This window comes from Nomascus leucogenys, chromosome 13 (assembly GCF_006542625.1).
Source record: "Nomascus leucogenys isolate Asia chromosome 13, Asia_NLE_v1, whole genome shotgun sequence".
Lineage (NCBI taxonomy): Eukaryota > Metazoa > Chordata > Mammalia > Primates > Hylobatidae > Nomascus > Nomascus leucogenys.
In genome coordinates, this window is record NC_044393.1 from 78074871 (window position 1) to 78081917 (window position 7047).

Consider the following 7047-nt stretch of genomic DNA (forward strand, 5'->3'; position numbering starts at 1 on the left):
GAACCAAGCTTTTTCATGTTACTTCACACTAATCTTCATTAGACTCCTTATAGCTAAGTAAAAATACACTTGGTTTTCCCCTTTTTTCTTTCTTAAAAAATTGTAGTAAAGTATATATAATATAATATTTATTATTGTTATTATTTTTTGAGGCACAGTCTTGCTTTGTCTCAGCTCACTGTAACCTCCGCCTCCTGAGTTCAAGTGATTCTCCTGCCTCAGCCTTCCAAGCGGCTGGGACTACAGGCACATGCCACCATGCCTGGCTAATTTTTGTATTTTTAGTAGAGATGGGGTTTGACCACGTTGGCCAGGCTGGTCTCAAACCTCTGACCTCAAGTGATCCACCTGCCTTGGCCTCCCAAAGTGCTGGGATTACAGGCATGAGCCACAGTGCCCGGCCTCTGTATTTATTATTTTAACTATTTGTAAATTTACAATTCAATATATTCACAATGTTGCACAACCATCACCATCTATAGCCAAAACTCTTTCATCATCCTCAACAAAAACTCTACCTGTTAAACAATAAACTCCCTTTTACCACTTTCCCCAGCCCTTGGAAACTTCTATTATTTTCTATTTCTATGAATTTGCCTGTGCTGGGCACCTGAGATCAGTGGACTCACAATATTTGTTCTTTTGTGTCTGGCTTATTTATTAAACATATTGCTTTCAAGGTCCATCCATGTTATCCATATATCAAAATTTCATTCTTTTTTATGGCTTAGTAATATTCCATTATTATTGGATATACCACATTTTGTTTATCCATTCATCCATTGATAGACACTTGGGTTACTCCCACCCTTTAGCTATTGTGAGTAATACTGCTGTGAACATTGATGTACAAATATCTCTCTGCTTTCAGTTCTTTCAGATTACAAATACCGAGGGGTGGAATTGCTGGATCACATGTTAGTTCTATGTTTAGCCTTTTGAGAAACCACCAAACTGTCCTTCACAGCAGCTGCACCATTTTACATTTCCACCAGTAACTTATGAGGGTTCCAATTTATCCACATCTTCACCAATACTTGTTATTTTCTCTGCTTGTTTTAATTATAATCATCCTGGCTGGGCGTGGTGGCTCACGCCTGTAATCCCAACACTTTGGAAGACCAAGATGGGCAGATCACTTGAGGTCAGGAGTTCAAGAGCAGCCTGGCCAACATAGGGAAAACTCCATCTCTACTTAAAAAAAAAAAAAAAATTAGCCGGGCGTGCACCTAGAATCCCAGATACTCAGGAGGCTGAGGTAGGAGAATTGCTTGAACCTGTGAGGCGAACGGTGCAGTGAGCCAAGATTGCACCACTGGACTCCAGCCTGGGGGCAGAGTGAGACTCTGTCTCAAAAAAGAAAAAAAAATCTATAATCATCCTAATAAATGTGAAGTGGTATCTCACAATGGTTTTGATTTGCATTTTCCTTATGGCTAATGATGTTGAGCATCTTTGCATGTGTTTATTAGCTAGTTGTGTATCGTCTTTGGAAAGATGTCTATTCAAGTCTTTGCCCCCTTTTTAGTTGTGTTGTTTCTCTTTTTATTGTTACTGAGTTTCAGGAGTTCCTTATATATTCTGGATATGATGCCTTATCAGACATATGTTTCATAAATATTTTCTCCCATTCTAAACGTTGTCTTTTTGCTTTCTTGACAGTATCCTTTGAAGCACAAAAGTTCTTAATTTTGAGGAAGTCCAATTTCTCTATTTTTTCTTTTATATAGTCTTTTTTTTTTTTTTTTTTTTTTAGATGGAGTCTCTGTTGACCAAGCTGAAGTGCGGTGGTGCAATCTCAGCTCACTGTAACCTCTGCCTGCTGGGTTCAAGCAATTCTTCTGCCTCAGTCTCCCAAGTAGCTGGAACTACAGGTGTGTGCCACCATGCCTGGCTAATTTTTGTATTTCTAGTAGACACAGGGTTTCACCATGTTGGCCAGGCTGGTCTCGATCTCCTGACCTCAAGTGATCCACCGGCCCCGGCCTCCCAAAATGCTGGGATTACGAATGTGAGCCACCGCGCCCGGCTGCTCAGTTTAACTAATTTTTCTTTTATCCTCCCAAGTAGCCTGTGCTTTTGGTATCATATCCACAAAATCATTGTGAAATTCAATGTCATGCAGATTTTCCCCAGTGCTTTCTTTTAGAAGTTTCATAGATTTCGTTTTCAAATTTAGGCCTTTGATTAATTTTGAGTTAATTTTTGAATATCATTTAAGGTAAGGGTCCAACCTCATTCTTTTGCATGTGTATATGCAGTTTCCCCAGCTCTACTGGTTGAAAAGACTGTCTTTTGGCCAGGCGTGGTGGCTCACGCCTGTAATCCCAGCACTTTGGGAGGCCGAGGTGGGCGGATCACGAGGTCAGGAGATCAAGACCATCCTGGCTAATGCAGTGAAATGCCATCTCTACTAAAAATACAAAAAATTAGCTGGGCGTGGTGGCGGGCACCTGTAGTCCCAGCTACTCGGGAGGCTGAGGCAGGAGAATGGCATGAACCCAGGAGACGGAGCTTGCAGTGAGCCGAGATTGCGCCACTGCACTCCAGCCTGGGCGACAGAGTGAGACTCTGCCTCAAAAAAGAAAAGAAAACAAAAGAAAAGAAAAGAAAAGAAAAGTCTGTCTTTTTTTCATTGGTCTTGGCACCGTTGTCGAAAACCAATTGGCCACATATGTGAGGGTTTACCTCTAGGCTCTCTATTCTCTTCTATTGACTTGTATTTCTGCCCTTATGCAAGTAGTATAGTGTTATTTTGTTTTGAGACGGAATCTCACTCTGTTGCCTAGGCTGGGGTGCAGTGGTGCAATCTCAGCTTACTGCAACCTCTGCCTCCCAGGTTCAAGTGATTCTCCTGCCTCAACCTCCTGAGTAGCTGGGATTACAGACACGCACCACCATGCCTGGCTATTTTTTTATTTTTATTTTTTTAGTAGAGACAAGTTGTCCATGTTGGCCAGGCTGGTCTCCAGCTCCTGACCTCAAGTGATCCACCTGCCTCGGCCTCCAAAAGTGCTGGGATTACAGGTGTGAGCCACCATGCCTGGCCATGGTGTTTTAATTACTGTAGCTTCACAGTATATTTTGAAGTTGGGAAGAAGTATGAGTCCTTTTTTTAAGATTGTTTTGGCTATTCAGAGCTCCTTGCAATTTCATATAAACTTGAGGAGTGGCTTTTCCATTTCTGAAAAGAGGCTGTTGGAATTTTGATAGGGATTGTGCTAAATCTCTAGATCAATTTGAATTATATTGACTAACACTGTTAAATCTTCCTATCTTTGAATACAAAATGTCCTTTCACTTATTTAGGACTTCTTTAATTTCTTTAAGCAACATTTTGTACTTTTCAGTATATGACTCTTTTACCTTCTTGGTTAGATTTATTCACAAGTATTTAATTCTTTTTTTTTTTTTTTTTCTGAGATGGACTCTTGCTCTGTTGCCCAGGCTGGAGTGCAGTGTCGCAATCTCGGCTCATTGCGACATCTGGCTCCCAGGTTCAAGCAATTCTCCTGCCTCAGCCTCCCAAGTAGCTGGGATTACAGGCACCCACCACCATGCCCAGCTAATTTTTATATTTTTAGTAGAGATGGGCTTTCACCATGTTGGTCAGGCTGGTCTCGAACTCCTGACCTTGTGATCCACCCATCTCGGCCTCCCAAAGTGCTGGGATTACAGGCGTAAGCCACCGCACCTGGCCATATTTAATTGTTTTAGATGCTATTGTAAATGGTATTACTGTTTTAATTTCCCTTTCAGGTTGTTCTTCACTAGTGTATAGAAACACAACAGATAATTTTCTCATTTTTGGGAGGGAAGAAATTGAGGCTCAGAATAAGTTGCTCAAAGGTACATGGCTAGTAAGGCCCAACTCAGGGCTCTAATTCCGAATCTATCGTGCTGTCTCTCTGAAGAGGTTGCTTATTGAGCCCCTTTACCATTTTGCCCTTTCCCTTTGACTCAGTGCTCTTAATTGCAAAACAGGAAGCACTGGGAAAAGAAAGAACTGGACCACAGCCGGGTGTGGTGGTTCACACCTGTAATCCCAGCACTTTGGGAGGCCGAGGTGGGCAGATCACCTGAGGTCAGGAGTTGGAGAGCAGCCTGGCCAACATGGTGAAACCCCGTCTCTACTGAAAATACAAAGATTAGCTGGGCATGGTGGCAGAAGTCTGTAATCCCGGCTATTCCGGAGGCTGAGGCAAGAGAATCGCTTGAACCCGGGAGGCGGAGGTTGCAGTGAGCTGAGATTGCACTACTGCACTCCAGCCTGGGCAACAGAGCAAGACTCCATCTAAAAAAAAAAAAAAAATTGGAGCACTGCAACAGTTATGTTCCGAATTTCGCCAGTGTAACAACTGAACCACAGGAGGCAGCCATGGTCTCAGGGATACCTATGGATACATTCACATCAACCCTCTTTGACTGGAGGGCCCACAGGCAAATAACAGTCAACATTGAATTTGTGACCTCAAAATGCCAAAATACTTTATGAGAATGACTCAGAAATCAAGAAGCTACTTGTAACAAATCAAGTACTGAAATGCATTGTCAACACAGGATAGCCTCTCATCCCTGACAAAAGGATTGTGTTAGGACATGTAGTTGGGGCTAAGACTCTTGAGGAACTGGGTGGGGCGTGGCTCAGGCTTGCTCGGGAGAGAAGCACTTTGCAGCCTGCCACCAGGCTGGAGACCTGAGTGTGCCAAGGCACTCTGCAGAGTCTAACAGACACTGGCAGTCTTGTATGTCTACAGGAGGGGATGCATGAACTTTCTCCAGGAACCTGAATACCATTCATGAACCACTGGGAAATTTCCTCTCCCCAGTCCCCACTGAACACTTTCCTTCTCTCAAATGACAGGATTCCTGAATCTCTTTCTACTTCCTTCTGTATCTAGGAGATAGCACATCGCTGCAGCTGTCACTAATGGGAACCTGGCCTGGTAGCTGTGGACAGTACTAGGAGCATTTTCTCAGTCTGCCTTCCTGCTACCCTTTGCTAGGCCAGCAGGATTCCCACAAGGGAATACTGAAGTCTGATAAATAGGAGCACATGTGTGCATGAGTGTACACACACACACACAAACACACACACACACACACACAGAATTGAGAACTTAGCGTATATTCTCCCCCCAAGAAGGGAAGAGCATTCTGGCTGGAAAATAGTGTCTTAGAATAGCCTCAATTTACCTCTGCTATCTCCAATGTGAAGCTATTATATTCCCATAATGCGAATCTTCCTCATACTTCCCAAGAAACCTCACACAAGAAATGGGAGAGCCGATAGCCTTGAAGAATTACCTATTGACATTTGGGGTAGAGAAATAAGGGCCTGCCTGGGCACATGTGTAAGTTCTTCCCTAATATATGAAATATTAGGAAAATCCCACGGGGCTTCGAGACTGCCACAGTAACAACCAGATATTTTACTATTGCTCACTCAGGAAGGTAAAGAGAAAAACAAAAACAAACAAACAAAACACACACACACACACACACGCAATCAAATAGAAAATAAGTGCAGATAGTTCACAAAGCAAAGCATCAGGTGTGCTATCAGGCTCCAAGGCAGCTTTCTCTACAGCTAGGACTTGGACATGTTATAACAGCCATTTTATTATATCACAGAAAGAAATAACTGAAGTAGGTCATAACATTTCAAATTATTTTTCCAGTAGGAATATTATGCCCTGATGACATAGTCTAGTTTCACTTCTTCCATAAGTCACCAGTGACTTTCCTTAAAATGGTCCCTTGTCTCCAGCCTCTTACACTTCATGCCATCCTCATGTTGCCGTATGTATTAGTCTGTTCTCTCATTGCTATAAAGAAATACCTGAGACTGATCAGGCGCAGTGGCTTATGCCTGTAATCACAGCACTTTGGAAGGCTGAGGTGGGTGGATCACTTGAGGTCAGGAATTTGAGACCAGCCAGGGCAACATGGTGAAACCTCGTCTCTATTAAAAATACAAAAATTAGCCTGGCGTGGTGGTGGGTGCCTGTAATCCCAGTTACTCAGGAGGCTGAGGCAGGAGAATCATTTGAACCTGGGAGGTGGAGGTTGAGGTGAGCTGAGATCACACCACTGTGCTCCGAGATCACACCACTGTGCTCCAGCTTGCGTGACAGAGTGTGACTCCATCTGAAAAAAAAAAAAAGAAATACCTGAGACTGCGTAATTTATAAAGAAAAGAAGTTTAATTGGGTCACAGTTCAGCAGGCTATACAGGAAGCATAACATCTTCTGTTTCTGGAGAGGCCTCAGGAAACTTCTAATCATGGTGGAAGGCAAAGGGGGAGCGAGACATCTTACATAGCAGGAGCAGGAGGAAGGGGAGGTGCCACACCCTTTAAACAATCCTTGTGAGAACTCACTCACTATCGTGAGAACAGCACCAGGAGGATGGTGCTAAACCATTCATGAGAAACTGCCTCCGTGATCCAGTTACCTCCCACCAGGCCTCACCTCCAACACTGAGGATTACAATTCAATATGAGATTTGGTGGGGATGCAGATCCAAACCAAATCACCTGATATTAACGAGTAAAGATTAATATCATTCCCCTAGTCAAAACTTTGAAATTTCCTTACTATCAAGAGCATTGACCCTTAACTCTGTGTGCTATTTGAGGCTTTTTACCAATCAGTTTCCCTACTTATCCGTGTCCTGATTCTAACTCCTCCTACTCACACTTTAGTCCTGGATTCAAAACCCACGTCCTCCACTTCTATCCACGCTGACCTCTGTCCCCTATTCCTATAGCATACTCACGGTACATCTCATTTCTGCAGCTTATTTATCAAGTGATTACTGTGTATGCTCAAGTGAACTAGATGTTTTGTGAACACTAAGAGAATGAGATAAGGTCCCTGACCTGGAGGAGGAAACCTTGCTGTTTTGTCATGCTGTGGTTTCCTGAGAGCAAGCCATGTATCTACAGGAAAATGGAAGTCTACAGGTTCCTCCGGGATGTCCTGTGCTATGTACATGCTGGAATTTCAGAAAGACTTTCTAAATTGAATTAAATTCTCTCTCTC